Genomic DNA, 18,559 nt, shown 5'->3' on the forward strand with positions numbered 1-18,559 from the left:
CCATGTCCAAAAAAATTTTGAACTTTCAATCAAAGCTCTCAAGAAAATTATGACTTTTGCTTATGATCACAAAGGAATCATCATGAAGGTAGTCCCATGTGGAACAATTGTCATGTCAGTGTATTATCATAACTGCATGCAAAACCTGCTCAGAAAAAATGCACAAAACCCATCCTCAATAGCTCAATCCTGGGCCAGTCATTCTCCAAGAAAACGCTCACCCTCTTATCAGCAATGTTGTAGCCTAAAAACTGCACAGATACGGATGGGAAGTGTTGCCACATCCTCCCTACAGCCCAGATATGTGTCCACCAGACGTCGACTTCTTCCCGAATTTGACAAAACCTACATATCGATGTTGTTATTTTTCTTTGGAAGAGCTGTATGCCACCGTTACCTAAGCAATTTGACAAATGAATGGAAGCGGTGTGCTGGATGGAATAATAGAGCTTCCGAGATGTTGGGATTCAGGCATAGAGATGCAAGGAGACTACATTAAAGGACTATAAAGAGATATTGAAAAATAAAAAATAAAAGTGTGAGTAAAAAGAAATAGTGTGCATTATTTATGAAATGTCTCTCATAAAATGTCATCCAAAAAACCAATTTACAAACTGCCATGGCACATCAAGCATATGACAAGGATCAGTGATCACATAGGAACCGGCCGGGGGCCGTGAATGCCATGAGAGGGTACTGTGGTCACAAGGGGGCGTTGTTATACAATGGTGACTGCCATCCTTCATGCCGTGGAAGCAGTTTGGAGTAACATGGCGAACTACACACACCACGAAATGGCTGAGATGCATTTGGATGTATGGCACAGCCAGTTGCAGTGGACAAGAAGCCGAGTAATTGTATTTTGTGTCTGCCCAATAGCTGAGTGGTCAGCGTGACATATTGCCATCCTACAGGCCCGGGTTCGATTCCCGGCTGGATCGGAGATTTTCTGCGCTCAGAGACTGGGTGTTGTGTTGTTCATCATTTCATCCCCATCCGGCAAGCAGGTCGCCCAATGTGGTGTCGAATGTAATAAGACATGCACCAAGGCGGCAGGACCTGCCCCGCAAGGGGCCTCCCGGCCAATGACGCCAAACGCTCATTTCCATTTCATTGTATTTTGTGAAATATTCTGATAGAAAGGTGCTGTGCCACACATTACTCACCAACTTGCCTCAACGATTTTGTGAAACTCACTCATTCCATGTGCACAAGCTGGATGCTGGTCACCAATGAACCACATGGAGAGATGCAGTGGGAGCAAAATGTCTTGAAAGGATGCAGTGTATGCAGCAAGCACATGAGGTGTATAATGCATAACTGATTGCTCTAACCCTTTGTCTGGTTCCTTGTACATGACAGAGAACTGCATCCATTTCATTTCCAGCACTTCCAGGCATTGCAAGCAGGGGACTACAACAAGCGCAAGGAGTTGCGCTGTGGTTTTTACAGGAGTCCGCTGCAGACTGAACCTTCACAGTGAGTGCCCTTCTCACACGTGAGGCTATTTTTTTCACTCAATGATGTGGTGAATGTTCACAAGCTGCATACAAGGGGAGATGTGAACCCACATATCACATGTATGCATGCCTCACGATGTGAATTTACCCATAACATGTGGGCTGGCATTGTCAGAAACTCTTTAATTGGGCTGTTCATTCTCCTGGGCCGACTTGATGGTTGCAGTTACCTCGTTTACTCACAAGAGTTTCTGCCGGACATGCTGAATAATGCTTCCATGCCAATTTGTCACCGCATTCAATTTCAGCAGACAATTGAGGGAACATCTGCCCGCAACCTTTGCCGGCTGCAGGATTGATCGCGGTGTGCCAGTCACATGGCCACCACGACCACCCAATTCTCCACAGTCGATTTTTTCCTGTGTGGGTATCTGAAGGGCCTTGTGTATGAAACACCTGTTACACCACCATAAGACCAAGTTTGTTGCAGCAGCAGGATGTGTTAGAGATACACAGGACATCTTTGAAAGTGCACGCTGCTCAATGCAGCATCGTGTCAGGCGTGTCTCGATGCATCTGGACAGATCTTTGAGCATCTCCTATAGCGGGCGTCTATTTGTGACATGTGAATAAATAACTGCAACACCGTTCAGTAGCCCCAGATGGCTTTGGCGATCCGCGGTTCCTAAGTGATTACTAGGAACCGGAAAATGTAGCCTCTATTTTAGGCAAAATTCGCGTCTATTTTTGTCGAAATTCGGATCTACTTTCTTTTTTTGTAAATGATTAGATGCTCAAATTTAAAAGGTTGTCACGCTACATGAGTGAAGACAGACAGATTTAGTTCTTTAAAATTGACTGCTGAAAAAAGTGCTGATTGGGAACTTTTTGATTGGAATATCTGCTTTTGCAAAAACTTTAACGCCATTTTCTTCTGATATGGTCTTTGCATTCTTGGGTGTATTTGTTCTGTTGAAAAGCAGCAGCATTTTTCCGCCAATTACATGAGTGCATCTCCGATATAAGGTATTTCTGGACATTATTTATATTTTCCCGCCAAATTTGAAGATCAAAAAATCTGTGTACTACTAATTTCGACCTTTCGTGGGCTTTCATAGCCCTGCGACCCATGCTTGACACACTACAGATGGAACTGACAAGGCACTTTGCGTAGAAGCAGAACAGAATGCACAGCAACTCGATTTTAGCGTTAAGGTATGAATTTCGGTGCCGTCGAAATATGTTACAGATTTTGTTTCCCAACTGCTATAGTGCAGAGGCGGGCGCTATGGGCTATAGTCGCAGATGGCCGTGAGCGTAAACAGACTAGAATTTTGACCGCCACATGAGAAGGAACGGTGCGGGTAAACAAACCCCGCCTCCATTTCGTTGGCCAGCAACAGCGGAACTAACACCTTGTCACAGGATGTAAGGGTCGTAATCGACAGCCATGATGGATCAGGATTAGTCGCTTCACTTATTTCAAAAGAAGAATAGAAAACCACAAGCAACACAGAACATAAAGCATTCGGGGATGGCTACAGTGTATTTGCTTGTGAAGTGAAGTGAAGTGAGCAGAGTGCTGAGTACTAAATTGCATTAAGCGACGTATACCTTCGGTCCCTATTACACGATGCGCGTAAACCGTACACCTACACACCAGCACCCCAATCATGCATATCTATAAGTACAGGCTGGTTCATGTAGACCTGTTACACCATCCATGCGGGATATACCTGGCACACATACGCAGTGGGCATGGATAACACGCGAAATGCAAACAGAACTGTCTGATCGCTTACAAAGTCATTTGTTCTACCGCGCGAAACACAGGGGAGATCGTGTGACATATTGGAACGTCATTCGTTCAAATTATTTATATGACTCAAGGTTCCTATTTAATAAGAAATTGTTTATCATTATTTATTAAGCAATTGTTATTCTCTCATGTAGGTTACTACTGTTTTGAATTACAGACTCTAAGTTAGTTTTATGTTATGACACTTGGCTACAAAGGTACATGTATTAATACAACATTTTGCACCTGGAGGACCCAATTGTTTTTGGAGCTATTGCCCTGGCAGTGACAGTAAATTTTCGAATTAGGGGAGAACGACGACGAAAACAAAAAGTCAGACGTTGTTGAGTTCGACCCTGGCTGAAAACAAGGGACAAAGGCAGGGGTTAAATTCACTGCTTATGAAAGAACTTAGGCTCGAAGATCCGCATGAATTTCGTAGCGTCTTGAAGATGGACATGGCCTGTTTCAAGAAGATGCTGTCTATGATAAAAGGTGGAATTAGCAAGTGTGACACAGTCATGAGGGAGGCTGTCTCACATTCTTGAAAGTAAGAATTAAATCATATGTTTACATGTTTTGTGATCATACTAGCCTGTATCACGAATAAAATACCGGTAAATGCCCTGTTACGTTGCAGGCTTGTTGTAACATTACGTTTCCTGGCTACTGGGGAATCTTTTAAAGAGTCTGACTTTTTGCCATAGAATAGCACAGCCCACCATTTCAAAAGCTGTTGAGGATATATGCGCTGCAATTGCAACACTTTAAAAGACCAATACTTAAAGTGTACTTGTGTTATTTTTCACAGTTTGGAATATATATGTGTGTGGTTACTCAGTTTTGCAGTCCTCATCTGTCGCACAGGGCCAAACTGCACGGACTTTCTGCCCTATCACTGCCAGTTTCTCTTTTCTGGCATGCTGAAATAAAGCAAGAGATGCAATCAAATCAAACACGAACTTCCGTAGACTAAGGTATTTCGATACAAATCGAAAATCACCATATAACATTGTATGCTTATAACTCAGAAAGAAACGATTGCCGACTGATACAAGGGTAATACATACACATTTGCTCGCTGTATGCTTGATTTAAGACACTTAACACCTCTTAACTCCATTTCCAGAATACGAAGCATCAATAGAAAAAAAAATACTTTCACTAACAGCTAGTATAAAAGAGTCTGCTGGAAAAAAAGTTTTTTCTGCATTTATGAAACCTATGTGGAAAATCCCCAACACGAAAATCTGAAATTAGGCACTAGCCCCCTAACAAGAAGCGAACAACAAGTAAAAAGTACTATGGTACACCCTCTGCACATGCGCGAGTTTTCGCTGCCTACTGCGCATGTATGAATTGACAGCAGTTTAGAACTGATGTCTATTCTGGTACGCAGAAAATGTGTCTCCTAATTTTCGTAGTTTCACCCGTTCTACCGCTAGATGGCTGTCGTTCTAGACCAGTACCGTTCGCGGCGGATCGTCGTGTAATACAACCTCTTTACCTTAAACAGACCATTCAGCTGTCCACCACTCACTAGGAGGATCGCAGGATTTGTGACCGCAAGGACAATCAACAGAATGTCCTCCGACCACAACCCAGTGATTCTAGAAGTCGATGTGGGAGAATGGGTAGCACTCCCACGGTACCAGACGTCTTACAAACGCACAGACTGGGAGCGATACCAAGAAACTGTCGCCTCTGATATCGCGCGCGCTCCGCCACCTACTGCCGAAACAGTAGATCAAGCGCTACTAGACTTGACAGGCACCATCTTGCAGGCAGCGGAAGAGGCCACCCCACCACAAAGGGATGGCCCTCCACCGCAAATACAGCTCCCGGAACACTTACTAGCTCAAATCCGTCACAAGAACAGAGTGGCAAAAGAGTGGAAGATCATCAGAAATCAGGCCACCAGGAGGCTGCTCAATCGTCTACAGAGAGAACTGAAGGTAGCGCTCAATGAGCACAGAAACCAGCAATGGCAAAACTGCCTCACAGCTCTCAAAGTAGACGATCATACACTTTGGCAAGCAACCAAACAATTCACAAAAAGACGCGCTAGGATGCCGCCACTGCACGGCGAGCGGGGATTGGTCTACAGCAATGCTGAGAAGGCCAACGCCCTCGCCGACTCCTTCGAGAAGCAGTTTCAAACGGCAGAACCACAGGATGAAGAGCATGAAGAGGTAGTCAGTCGTCAGCTGGCTGTCTTCCTCAATGCTGAGGAGGACCCAGAGGACGAACCCATACTTTTTGCCCCCGAGGACGTGGCAAGAGTAATCAGGTCCCTCCCTACAAAAAAGGCGCCAGGGCACGACAGTATCACAAACCAGTTAGTCAAAAAACTCCCACCCACAGCGATCACACACCTCGCGAACGTCCTCAACGAGATTACTCGTTCCCGCGAGTTCCCAGCTTGCTGGAAACATGCGGAAGTGGTCGCGATACACAAACCGGGAAAAGACCCTCTATTCCCGCAGCACTACAGGCCGATTAGCCTCTTGCCAACACTCAGCAAGATCTATGAGCGCCTCCTGCTAAAACCCATACAAGAACATATTACCAGAGAGCAAATTCTGCCGGATTTCCAATTTGGATTCCGGCAGAACCACTCTGCCCCACAACAGGTCATGAGAATGGTTGAAGCAGCCACAGAGGGCTTCAACCACAGAGGCTACTGCAGGATAGTGCTACTAGACGTAGCCAAAGCCTTTGATTCAGTATGGCATAGAGGGCTACTCTACAAGTTGTACTCACAAGGGTTTCCAGGGAGCATAGTTCAGCTAATCAAGAGCTACCTCACGAATAGGACTTTCTCCGTCAAAGTAGAAACTGCCACCTCCACCAGAAGGCGTATTCGTGCCGGGGTGCCACAGGGATCGGTCCTGGGGCCCGTATTGTACAGCTTGTACACTGCGGACACTCCAATGGCCCCCCTGGTGCACACTGCACAGTACGCAGACGACACAGCCTTTTACACGAGAAATGCGAACAAGGACCTGGTCATTCGTAGGCTACAAAGGGTTTTAGATGACACAGAAACCTGGGCCCGTCGCTGGCGCATCACCATCAATTCGGAGAAGATGCAGGCAATGCTGATTACCCGCAGGCTCGAAAGGCGCGAACCTCCTCAACGCCCCCCCCCCCCCCCTCCACCTCCACCTAAATGGAACCCAACTCCCCTGGCGCAGAACCGCCAAGTACCTTGGCGTAACCTTGGACTCTCGTCTTACGTGGAAACCCCACATAGACGAGGTCCACAGGAAGGTCTGCGCCAGAATGTCCATCCTATACCCTATCCTGAACACAACCAGCTCCCTTCCCTGCCCAGTAGCAGTAAATGTATACCAGGCCCTGATCCGGCCAGTAATGGAGTATGCGTGCCCTGTCTGGGGATACGCGGCAAAGCAGCACCTGGACAAACTCCAGAGGCTGCAAAACCGCGCCCTCAGAAGGGCACTGCATCTACCTCTCGGATTCCCCACAGACGACCTGCACGTCGCAGCCGAAATCCCACTCCTGAGAGAGCGTTTCCAGGATCTGGCAAGGGCCTTCTATGAAGGTACTTCCAGATCCGGAAATGCACTCATCCACTCCCTTGGTCGGTATGACATGTCCCGCGATAAACACAAGCGCCCTATGACGATCTTCGACGATTAAGTCGAAGAGAAAAATCCCAATACCCAATCCCTAATCCAGTTCCTTCCCATATATCACCAATCATCTCGCCTACCTCAGGCAAGTCCCAGATACACTCACAACAATTCATCACATATCACAGACACCAAAAATATATAGAAAAATCACACACACATGTACACAGGGGAGTAAAAGCCAAAAGGCTACAAACTCCCCCTCACACTTCCCCAAAGAGGGGAAAGTATTAGATGAATGCAGGAAGTCAGCTGTCCACAATTGGCATGGTGCCAGAGCATTGAGCTCATAGACACAATCTAACATTTTAAACTGTGACATTGATACTTCGTTGAGTTCGTACCCTTTATTTTACAAGTAGGTTCTTGCACACATTATCTTTCCAAATTGGGTTTCACTAGATGCCATACAATGTCAGTAACTGCTTACATTTTCGATATTATATGCAGAAAATAAACTTTCAGAATTCGCACTTATTTCTCATTTATCGCAAAATGTGAATTTTTCCGGTCCCTAGTTATTACTTACTGATCCTTGTCTACCCAGATCACCATATCTGTATGTAAACATGTTTTTAGTCATCCTGTATAGCTTAATGTGTTTGTATACATTTTTGAAAGTAGTTTTCCTAAAAAGATCATGAAATGTAGTAAAGGCAAGCCACTGAAGAAACCTTGGCTCAAAGTGTCAATCCCTTCTTAACTAAGCGGAGCAAGTAATGGACCAGATATACTTTCTTATTAAAATGGTACTATAACAGTTTAAGATAAGCTGTAAAAAAAATCCAAAAGTATACACATCTTGTATGAAATCGATGACACTATTTCTGTTAAAGAGAATAGGAGCCTTATAAAAGCGGTCTATGTGAAGCAGGTATTTGTGACAATTACTGTGTTAAAAGTAGCTGAGAAAATTGATGCAAATAGATCAGATGAGGGAGCAAAACAGAATACTGAAGACGCAATACAGAGAGCATTTAGTGAAATAAAAATTAACCCCACATCCTCATTTGAAATAAGGAAGACTGCGATAACTCTAAAAAGTAAAAGTTCATTTAAAGTAGATAACACATCCAATAAGACACTAAAAAGTTGTGGGCCTGTAATATGTAATGTTCTTTTGCACGTAAGTAATGCTTCATTAAGTCAAGGTGTTTCCACAGAAACATTGAAATATGCCATTATTAGGCCCCATCATAAAAAGGGAAACTCAACTGTTGTCAATAACTATTGGCCAGTGTCACTCCTTATGTAATTATCTAAAATATTTGAAAAGATAATGTACTGTAGGGCTCTCGCCCACCTATGTAGTAATGGGGTCTTTAGACAATCACAATTTCAAAAAGTCCGTTGTAATGAGTCAGCTATTTATGCTTTCACTGAGCACATAATAAAATTTTTCAAGGATAAAATATCTTCTGTGGTTTATCAAAGACATTTGATTGTGTCAGTCATAATATTGTGTTACAGAGGCTTATGCAATATGCAGTTTAGCAATTGCCTGGTCTAGTTCTTACTTAGAAAACAGAATGCAAGAAGGTACCCAAAGCTGCTTGAGTAATACAAAGAGGGATGCCCCATCATATGCATGGAGTGTAATTACCATGGAAGTCCCAAAGGGTTTAATCATTGACCTACTACTGTTCATGCTTTTGTATTAACGATCTGCCATTTTAATTGAACTGGGAGCAGTGTACGTCCTGTCGGTAGATGATACAAGCATTGTTGTGAAGCCTAGCAAAGAAGCATCAACAGAGAAAATATAAATAATGTTTTTTGAAAGTTTGTGAATGGTTTTGCACAAATGGGCTACCTTTAACATTTGAAAAAATCCAGTTCATCCATTTTTGTAATGCCAAAAATGTTGCAGTTGCTTTTAACGTAATATACCAACCAGAAATAATAAACAGGGTTGAAAATTGCAAGTTCTTTGTGTTTATAGAATGAAAACTTAAACTGGGGGAAAAAACTATATAGTTGTTCTGCTAAAACATTCGAATTTGGCTACTTTTGCCCTAAGAATAATTGCCAACTTTGGGCCATGGAAGTCAGTATGAATGCATTTTACATTCATTGATGTATTATCTTATAGTTTTCTGAGGTAACTCTTCACTTGAGCAAAGAGTAGTCTTTGCACGCAAGAAAATAATTTGAATTATGTTCAGAATTTACACACATACATTTTACAGGTATCTGAGCAATGGGAATATTAAGCACTGTCTCATAGCATGTTTATTCAATTATGAAATTTCAAACAATGGAAGATCCAGGATGGAATGTAACAATACCAGAGAAGGAAAGTTGCTACTCACCATATAGCAGAGATGCCGAGTCGCAATAGGCACAAGAGAAAGATTCACGCAATTTAAGCTTTCAGCCAGTAAGACACACACACACACACACACACACACACACACACACACACACACACACATCTGCAGTCTCAGATAGCTGAGACCAGACTGCGAACAGCAGCACCAGTGCAGTGCATGATGGGAGTGGCAACTAGGAGGGGTAAGGAGGAGGCTGGGGCAAGGAGGGGGAGGGATAGTATGGTGAGAGTGGCGGACTGTCAAGTGTTGCAATTTAGATGGAGGGCAGGAGAGAAAGTGTGGAGGGGGTAGGTAGAGGAAAGGAGAGAAATTAAAAGACTGGGTGTGCTGGTGAGTTGACGGCTGAGTAGTGCTGGAATGGGAACAGGGAGGGGGCTGGATGGGTGACGACAGTGACTAATGAAGGTTGAGGCCAGGAGGGTTACGGGAATGTAGGATGTATTGTAGGGCAAGTTCCCACCTGCGCAGTTCAGAAAAGCTGGTGTTGGTGGGAAGGTTCCATATGGCACAGGCTGTGAAGCCGTCATTAAGATGAGGGATATCATGTTTGGCAGAGTGTTCAGCAACAGGGTGGTCCACTTGTTTCTTGGCCACAGTTTGTCAGTGGCCGTTATGCGGACTGACAGTTTGTTGGTTACCATGCCTACATAGAATTCAGCACGGGTTGCAGCTTAGCTTGTAAAACATGTGACTGGTTTCACAGGTAGCCATGCCTTTGATGGGATAGGTCATGTTAGTGACCAGACTGGAATAGGTTGTGGTAGGAGGATGTATGGGACAGGTCTTGCATCTAGGTCTATTACAGGGGTATGAGCCATGAGGTAAGGGATTGGGAGCAGTGGTTGTGTAAGGATGGACGAGTATATTGTGTAGGTTCGGTGGATGACGGAATACCATGGTAGGAGGGGTGGGAAGGATAGTGGGCAGGACATTCCTCATTTCAGGGCATGAAGAGAGGTAATCGAAACCCTGGCGGAGAATGTAATTCAGGGAGAATGGAAAGATAAGGCACAGGAGATTTGTTTTTGTACAAGGATGGGAGGATGATTACAGTCAGTGAATGCTTCAGTGAGACCCTCAGTATATTTTTAGAGGGACTGCTCGTCACTGCAGATGCGATGACCATGGGTGGCTAGGCTGTACGGAAGGGACTTCTTGCTATGGAATGGGCAGCAGCTGTTGAAGTGGAGATATTGCTGGTGGTTAGTAGGTTTGATATGGATGGAGGTACTGATGTAGCCATCTCTGAGGTGAAGGTCAACATCTTGGGTTGAGTAAGACCAGGTGAAGCAAATGGGGGAGAAGTTGTTGAGGTTCTGGAGGAATGTGAATAAGGTGCCCTCACCTTCAATCCAGATAGCAAAGATGTCATCATTGAATATGAACCAGGTGAGGAGTTTGGGATTCTGGGTTTTTAGGAAAGATTCCTCTAGATGGCCCATGAATAGGTTAGCATAGGTTGGTGCCATGTGGGTGCCCATAGCCGTACTGCGGATTTGTTTGTAGATAACGCCTTCAAAGGAGATGCAATTGTGGGTGAGGATATAGTTGATCATGGAGACTAGGAAGGAGGTTGTTGGTTTGGAATACATAGGGCATCTGGAAAGGTAGTGTTTGACAGCAGTAAGGCCATGGGCATTAGGAATGTTAGTGTACAAGGAGGTGGCATCAATAGTGACGAGCAAGGCACAGTGTGGTAAAGGGACAGGAACTGTGGAGAGTCAGTCAAGGAAATGGTTGGTATCTTTTATATAGGAGGATAGGTTCCGGGTAATAGGTTGAAGGTGTTGGTCTACGAGAGCAGAGATTCTGTCAGTGGGGGCACAGTAACTGGCCACAATGGGGTGTCCTGGGGGGTTAGGTTTATGGGCTTTAGGAGGCATCTAGAAGGTGGGAGTGCGGGGAGTGGTAGGGGTAAGTAGAGAGATGGACTCTGGGGAGAGGTTCTGGGATGGGCCTAAGGATTTGAGTAGTGACTGGAGATCCTGCTGGATTACTGGAATGGGATCACTGTGGCATGGTTTGTAGGTGGAAGTATCTGACAGCGATGGAGTCCTTCTGCCACGTAATCCTTGCGGTTCAAAACAACAGTGGTGGAGCCTTTGTCAGCAGGTAGGATTATAAGGTCAGGATCAGTTTTTAGATGGTGGACTGGCTCGTTCTTTCTGCGGATGTAAGGTTAGTTTGCATTTTGAGGGATTTGGGGAATGATGTTGAGGCAAGGTTCGAGGTTAAGAAATTCTGGGAAGTTAACAGGGGGTGGTTTGGAGGCAGTGGGGGTGGAGCACGGTTGGATGGAGGAGTGAATTGAGTTAGGCAAGGTTCAATACTGGTCTTTGGTTGAGTCTGATTGGTCGGGTTGGTAGTGAAAAAGTGTTTCCACTGTAGGGACTAGGAGAAGGAGAGAAGGTCTTTAACTAGTCCAGCATGGTTGAATTTGGGAGTGGGGCAAAAGGTGAGGCCTTTGGAAAGGATTGATATTTCTGTGGGTCTAAGGCTTCTAGAGGAAAAGTTCATGACTGTGTTGTGGGTCTGTTTAGGTTCTGGGTTGTGTGTGGTGGTGGAAGGGAGTTTTGGAGGGTGGGGTAAATGTAGTAGGTCTGCGAGACAGGTTTTTTCAGCTATGAGGGGGTGAGGGGGAGGTTTGGAGGTGGTTGTAGAAGTGGTGGACAGTGGTACTCCGAGACGGGAGTAGGAAGTGAGTAGGATGGAGAGCTTTTTGAGGTGGCGTTGTGCATGTTGCTCATGTTCCTGCAGGGCTAGGGTTTCAATGTGTGTAATGGGTTCCAGGAATTTGGGATTGCATAGCAGAATAATTTCGCGAATGGAGAAGAGGTACTGCAAGGAGGATTGGGCTTGGTTTAAATGGTTTTGCAGAACTATGTTGGTGAGGGCTGAGGATTGGTGGATTCTGAACAGGTGGAGGTCATTGTGGAAGGAGGGGTGGCAACCAGAGATGGGTAATTTGATGGTACGGCCATTATGGGGGATTTCATGAGCCAAGCAACAACGCAGGAACAATATGTGGGACTGAGATCTGGCTAGGAATAAGGAAATTTTCTGTATTGACTCAGATGGAAGGAGCATGGATCCATGGTGGTGCAAAAAATGCGAAAATTACGTAAGAAAGTAGAATTACGTCTGAAAAATTATTCAAAAATACACCCAAATACGTGTGAAAGTTACAAAAGGGATGAAATGGATGCACAAGGGGGGGGGGGGGGGGGACGAGATGAAATCTGAGGAAGACGGCGATAGTGGAAGGCGAAAACTCACTAAAATTTGCCGGAAGTCACAGGGATCAAATTAGACAATAACTAATCAATAATAAATTATGTATATTGCTCTGGGTAGCAGGTTTAAGGGCGGATAAGCTTAAGGGGGGTGGCAGATTTGACTGGAAGAGGTGGATTTAGTGGGTGCAAACAAGCGTAGAACGGGGAAAGTGTGGGCGGGTGGGGAGAGGTTTGTAGTTAGAGATGTAAGATCCCACATTACTCCTGCTGATGTAATGAAGCCTATACCTTCAGACTGATCACGCTCCCTGTGTCAATTCCCGAATTTTTGCATGTTATCTCCAGCACTTTTCCAGTGCCACACAATCTTCCATTCCATGGTACTTGCATGTTGATTTGACCTTTGGGCCGACTTATAAATAAAACAACACTTTTTCTTCTTCATTGTAATCTTCGATTAAAGTAATGTCTTTAGGATACATCCCATATACACTTTTATGACATGCTTCATTAATAATATCGACAGAACACTGAGACACCATTTTTCAACTGCACATTTCAAGAACTTCCAGCTAAATAAGTGTGAGTAGACAATTGTTGGTGTAAGGGGAAAGACAACAGTCAGACTTGTATATGCTTGCAGAAGCAATTGTTAGCCTGCTGGAACAATTACCACAGCATTGTTTCGACAAATAATCATTAGCTAGTGTAATGTGGTGTGTTACATTATGCAATTGGTATACTTTATTTGATTAGCCTACCAGATATCGCAGATGTTAAGAAACGTACTTTTGTAATATTTTTTCCATAACTTCCAATTGAATCTCAAAGTTGAAATTTATACTGAAGTTTGATATCGTGAAGGTCTATTAACTGTGAAATTTTCAGATTTTTATGTGGTTCCTCAACAAAGATTTTGCAGGCCACAAAATGGAAACATTTAAAAAAAAAATTTAATAGTGTATTTTTTTAAGTGTAAGCTGCTCACCATTGATACTCTATAAAAAGTAACTATACTATACAGTGTAGTAGCAGAAAAAAAGCTGAGAAATTAATCTTTCTTAGGAAAACTACTATTCAAAAATTGAGTTGTTTTAATTTGTGGCGGATAACATTGAACTATTAAAAATATATTAAAGAATACATTCACCTAAGTGATAATGATGTTAATTTGTAGCCCAGTGTGTGTTGAACTAAATGCATTTTATCTAAAAGGCTTAGAACAATCCACTACTGAATAATTGTAAAAAAATGTAGATGTTTGGAAATACAAAAAAACGCATGAGACTTGGAACAAATAAGGTCACCATTTCAAAATAATAAACAATAAATTTTTAATAAATATTTTTGTGACTACTAAACATTGGGAAATTCACCCAGCAATTATAAAATTTTTCTTAGATGGTCAAGCAACCATTTATTTTTTTTCTTGGACCACGTGGTATGGATTGACCAGAGTCAGTTGTGCAACAATGCTGGTATCAGTTGTCAAATGAACATTCTCACATCGGTAGATCAAGTTTTGGATGTCCATGCAGCATAGACACCCACCAGGATCATCATATTTCAAGGGCAACAGTGGCTACCGCAGCACAGATCAGAGGGCTTGTGAACCCAGACGTTTCCATACGAACCATTGCGAACCGATTATTGGCAGTAGGACCACGGGCACACACACATCTAGTCCGCCTTCCACTCATGCCACAGCATCATCATGTACGGCTCAACTGGTGCCACCAGAGGATCACTAGGATGATGAAATCGCGTAGCATGGTCTTCAGCAATGAAAGGATATTCTGCCTGCATGCAGGTGATGGTCGTATGTTTGTACGATGTAGACGTGGTGAGCACCATCTTGTAGAATGCATTCGTCCAAGACTAACTGGCTCCATCCCAGACCTTATGGTCTGGGGTGCTATAAGCTACAACTCTTTCACCTTTAGTATTTCTGGAGGGGGCTTTAACCAGTGTTCGGTACATGCAGAATGTTGTTAGACCCATTCGTTTGCTGTTTTTGCAACAGGAAGGTGATGTGTTATTCCAATAGGATAATCCTTGCCCACACACTGCCCATGAAACTCGATGCACTCTGCAAAATATGCAGCAACTTCCCAGCCAGCACAATCTCTGGACTTGTCTCCAATCAAGCAACATTCCGGAGGGCTGAACGGAAGGCCTCTCCAGTTTGTCTGACGAACCGGTTTCAGGCTCTGTCTCAGGCTGATACTGATCTTCGGCCTGACATGGCTGCTTGTCCTGTTCCAGAGGTTGCCCGCCCCTCAGTCTGCAAGATCCGGGCGGTCGCATTGGGCTTACTGGTAGTTGGGAGCTCCAACGTCAGGCGCGTGATGGGGCCCCTTAGGGATATGGCAGCAAGAGAGGGGAAGAAAACCAATGTGCACTCAGTGTGCTTACTGGGGGGAGTCATTCCAGATGTGGAAAGGGTCCTTCCAGATGCCATGAAGGGTACAGGGTGCATCCATCTGCAGGTGGTCACTCATGTCGGCACCAATGATGTGTGTCGCTATGGATCGGAGGAAATCCTCTCTGGCTTTTGGCGGCTATCTGATTTGGTGAAGACTGCCAGTCTCGCTAGCGGGATGAAAGCAGAGCTCACCATCTGCAGCATCGTCGACAGGACTGACTGCGGACCTTTGGTACAGAGCCGAGTGGAGAGTCTGAATCAGAGGCTGAGACGGTTCTGCGACCGTGTGGGCTGCATATTCCTTGACTTGCACCATAGGATGGTGGGATTTCGGGTTCCGCTGGATAGGTCAGGAGTCCACTACACACAACAAGCGGCTGCACAGGTAACAGGGGTTGTGTGGCGTGGGCTGGGCGGTTTTTTAGGTTAGATGGCCTTGGGCAAGTACAGAAAGGGCAACAGCCTCAACGGGTGCGGGGCAAAGTCAGGACATGCGGGGACCAAGCAGCAATCGGTATTGTAATTGTAAACTGTCGAAGCTGCGTTGGTAAAGTACTGGAACTACATGGTAAGGTACTGGAACTTCATGGTAAAGTACTGGAACTTCAAGCGCTGATAGAAAGCACCGAAGCTGAAATCGTTATAGGTACAGAAAGCTGGCTGAAGCCAGAGATAAATTCTGCCGAAATTTTTACAAAGGTACAGACGGTGTTTAGAAAGGATAGATTGCATGCAACCGGTGGTGGAGTGTTCGTCGCTGTTAGTAGTAGTTTATCCTGTAGTGAAGTAGAAGTGGATAGTTCCTGTGAATTATTATGGGTGGAGGTTACACTCAACAACTGAGCTAGGTTAATAATTGGCTCCTTTTACCGACCTCCTGACTCAGCAGCATTAGTGGCAGAACAACTGAGAGAAAATTTGGAATACATTTCACATAAATTTTCTCAGCATGTTATAGTCTTAGGTGGAGATTTCAATTTACCAGATGTAGACTGGGACACTCAGATGTTTAGGACGGGTGGTAGGGACAGAGCATCGAGTGACATTATACTGAGTGCACTATCCGAAAATTACCTCGAGCAATTAAACAGAGAACCGACTCGTGGCGATAACATCTTGGACCTACTGATAACAAACAGACCCGAACTTTTCGACTCTGTATGTGCAGAACAGGGAATCAGTGATCATAAGGCCGTTGCAGCATCCCTGAATATGGAAGTTAATACGAATATAAAAAAAGGGAGGAAGGTTTATCTGTTTAGCAAGAGACATAGAAGGCAGATTTCAGACTACCTAACAGATCAAAACGAAAATTTCTGTTCCGCCACTGACAATGTTGAGTCTTTATGGAAAAAGTTCAAGGCAATCGTAAAATGCGTTTTAGACAGGTACGTGCCGAGTAAAACTGTGAGGGACCAGAATAACCCACCGTGGTACAACAACAAAGTTAGGAAACTATTGTGAAAGCAAAGAGAGCTTCACTTCTAGTTTAAACGCAGCCAAAACCTCTCAGACAAACAGAAGCTAAACGATGTCAAAGTTAGCGTAAGGAGGGCTATGCGTGAAGCGTTCAGTGAATTCAAAAGTAAAATTTTATGTACTGACTTGACAGAAAATCCTAGGAAGTTCTGGTCTTACGTTAAATCAGTAAGTGGCTCGAAACAGCATATCCAGACACTCCGGGATGATGATGGCATTGAAACAGAGGATGACACGCATAAAGCTGAAATACTAAACACCTTTTTCCAAAGCTGTTTCACAGAGGAAGATCGCACTGCAGTTCCTTCTCTAAATCCTCGCACAAACGAAAAAATGGCTGACATTGAAATAAGTGTCCAAGGAATAGTAAAGCAACTGGAATCACTCAACAGAGGAAAGTCCACTGGACGTGACGGGATACCAATTCGATTCTACACAGAGTACGCGAAAGAACTTGCCCCCCTTCTAACAGCCGTGTACCGCAAGTCTCTAGAGGAACGGAAGGTTCCAAATGATTGGAAAAGAGCACAGGTAGTCCCAGTCTTCAAGAAGGGACGTCGAGCAGATGCGCAAAACTATAGACCTATATCTCTGACGTCGATCTGGTGTAGAATTTTAGAACATGTTTTTTGCTCGAGTATCATGTCGTTTTTGGAAACGCAGAATCTACTATGTAGGAATCAACGTGGATTCCGGAAACAGCGATCGTGTGAGACCCAACTCGCTTTATTTGTTCATGAGACGCAGAAAATATTAGATACAGGCTCCCAGGTAGATGCTATTTTCCTTGACTTCCGGAAGGCGTTCGATACAGTTCCACACTGTCGCCTGATAAACAAAGTAAGAGCCTACGGAATATCAGACCAGCTGTGTGGGTGGATTGAAGAGTTTTTAGCAAACAGAACACAGCATGTTGTTCTCAATGGAGGGACGTCTACAGACGTTAAAGTAACCTCTGGCGTGCCACAGGGGAGTGTTATGGAACCATTGCTTTTCACAATATATATAAATGACCTAGTAGATAGTGTCGAAAGTTCCATGCAGCTTTTCGCGGATGATGCTGTAGTATACAGAGAAGTTGCAGCATTAGAAAATTGTAGCGAAATGCAGGAAGATCTGCAGCGGATAGGCACTTGGTGCAGGGAGTGGCAACTGACCCTTAACATAGACAAATGTAATGTATTGCGAATACATAGAAAGAAGGATCCTTTATTGTATGATTATATGATAGCGGAACAAACACTGGTAGCAGTTACTTCTGTAAAATATCTGGGAGTATGCGTGCGGAACGATTTGAAGTGGAATGGTCATATAAAATTAATTGTTGGTAAGGCGGGTACCAGGTTGAGATTCATTGGGAGAGTCCTTAGAAAATGGTAGTCCATCAACAAAGGAGGTGGCTTACAAAACACTCGTTCGACCTATACTTGAGTATTGCTCATCAGTGTGGGATCCATACCAGATCGGGTTGACGGAGGAGATAGAGAAGATCCAAAGAAGAGCGGCGCGTTTCGTCACAGGGTTATTTGGTAACCGTGATAGCATTACGGAGATGTTTAACAAACTCAAGTGGCAGACTCTGCAAGAGAGGCGCTCTGCATCGCGGTGTAGCTTGCTCGCCAGGTTTCGAGAGGGTGCGTTTCTGGATGAGGTATCGAATATATTGCTTCCCCCTACTTATACCCCCCGAGGAGATCACGAATGTAAAATTAGAGAGATTAGAGCACGCACGGAGGCTTTCAGACAGTCGTTCTTCCCGCGAACCATACGCGACTGGAACAGGAAAGGGAGGTAATGACAGTGGCACATAAAGTGCCCTCCACCACACACCGTTGGGTGGCTTGCGGAGTATAAATGTAGATGTAGATGTAGATGTGTGGAATATGACAGATTGAGAAGTGACTCATGCGACTTGTCAGCCAACAATGCTTACAGAACTGCATGAACAGGTCGAGCAGGTGCAGAATAATATATCCCAGGACAGTATTCACCATTGTACAACTGACTGGATGCCAGAGTTGGCACCTGCATAGCTGCCAGTGGAGGCTATAACACGTACTAATATGGGTGTTTCAGCATGGGTCAATATCTGATGCCTCAGAACTGCTTACGCTGTTGATATGTAAATTTAATTGTTACATGTACTCTATATGCACTGTTGCAACAATA

The 18,559-nt window shown here is 44.3% G+C and overlaps 1 protein-coding gene across 1 annotated transcript in view; it reads left to right on the forward strand.

Annotated features, from left to right (window-relative positions):
• LOC124605367 (acyl-protein thioesterase 1) overlaps window positions 1–18,559 on the forward strand; it is a 141,608-nt gene that overhangs the window by 110,599 nt on the left and 12,450 nt on the right. The gene's annotated exons all lie outside the window — the stretch shown is intronic.

The sequence above is a fragment of the Schistocerca americana genome, chromosome 3 (genome assembly GCF_021461395.2).
Source record: "Schistocerca americana isolate TAMUIC-IGC-003095 chromosome 3, iqSchAmer2.1, whole genome shotgun sequence".
Lineage (NCBI taxonomy): Eukaryota > Metazoa > Arthropoda > Insecta > Orthoptera > Acrididae > Schistocerca > Schistocerca americana.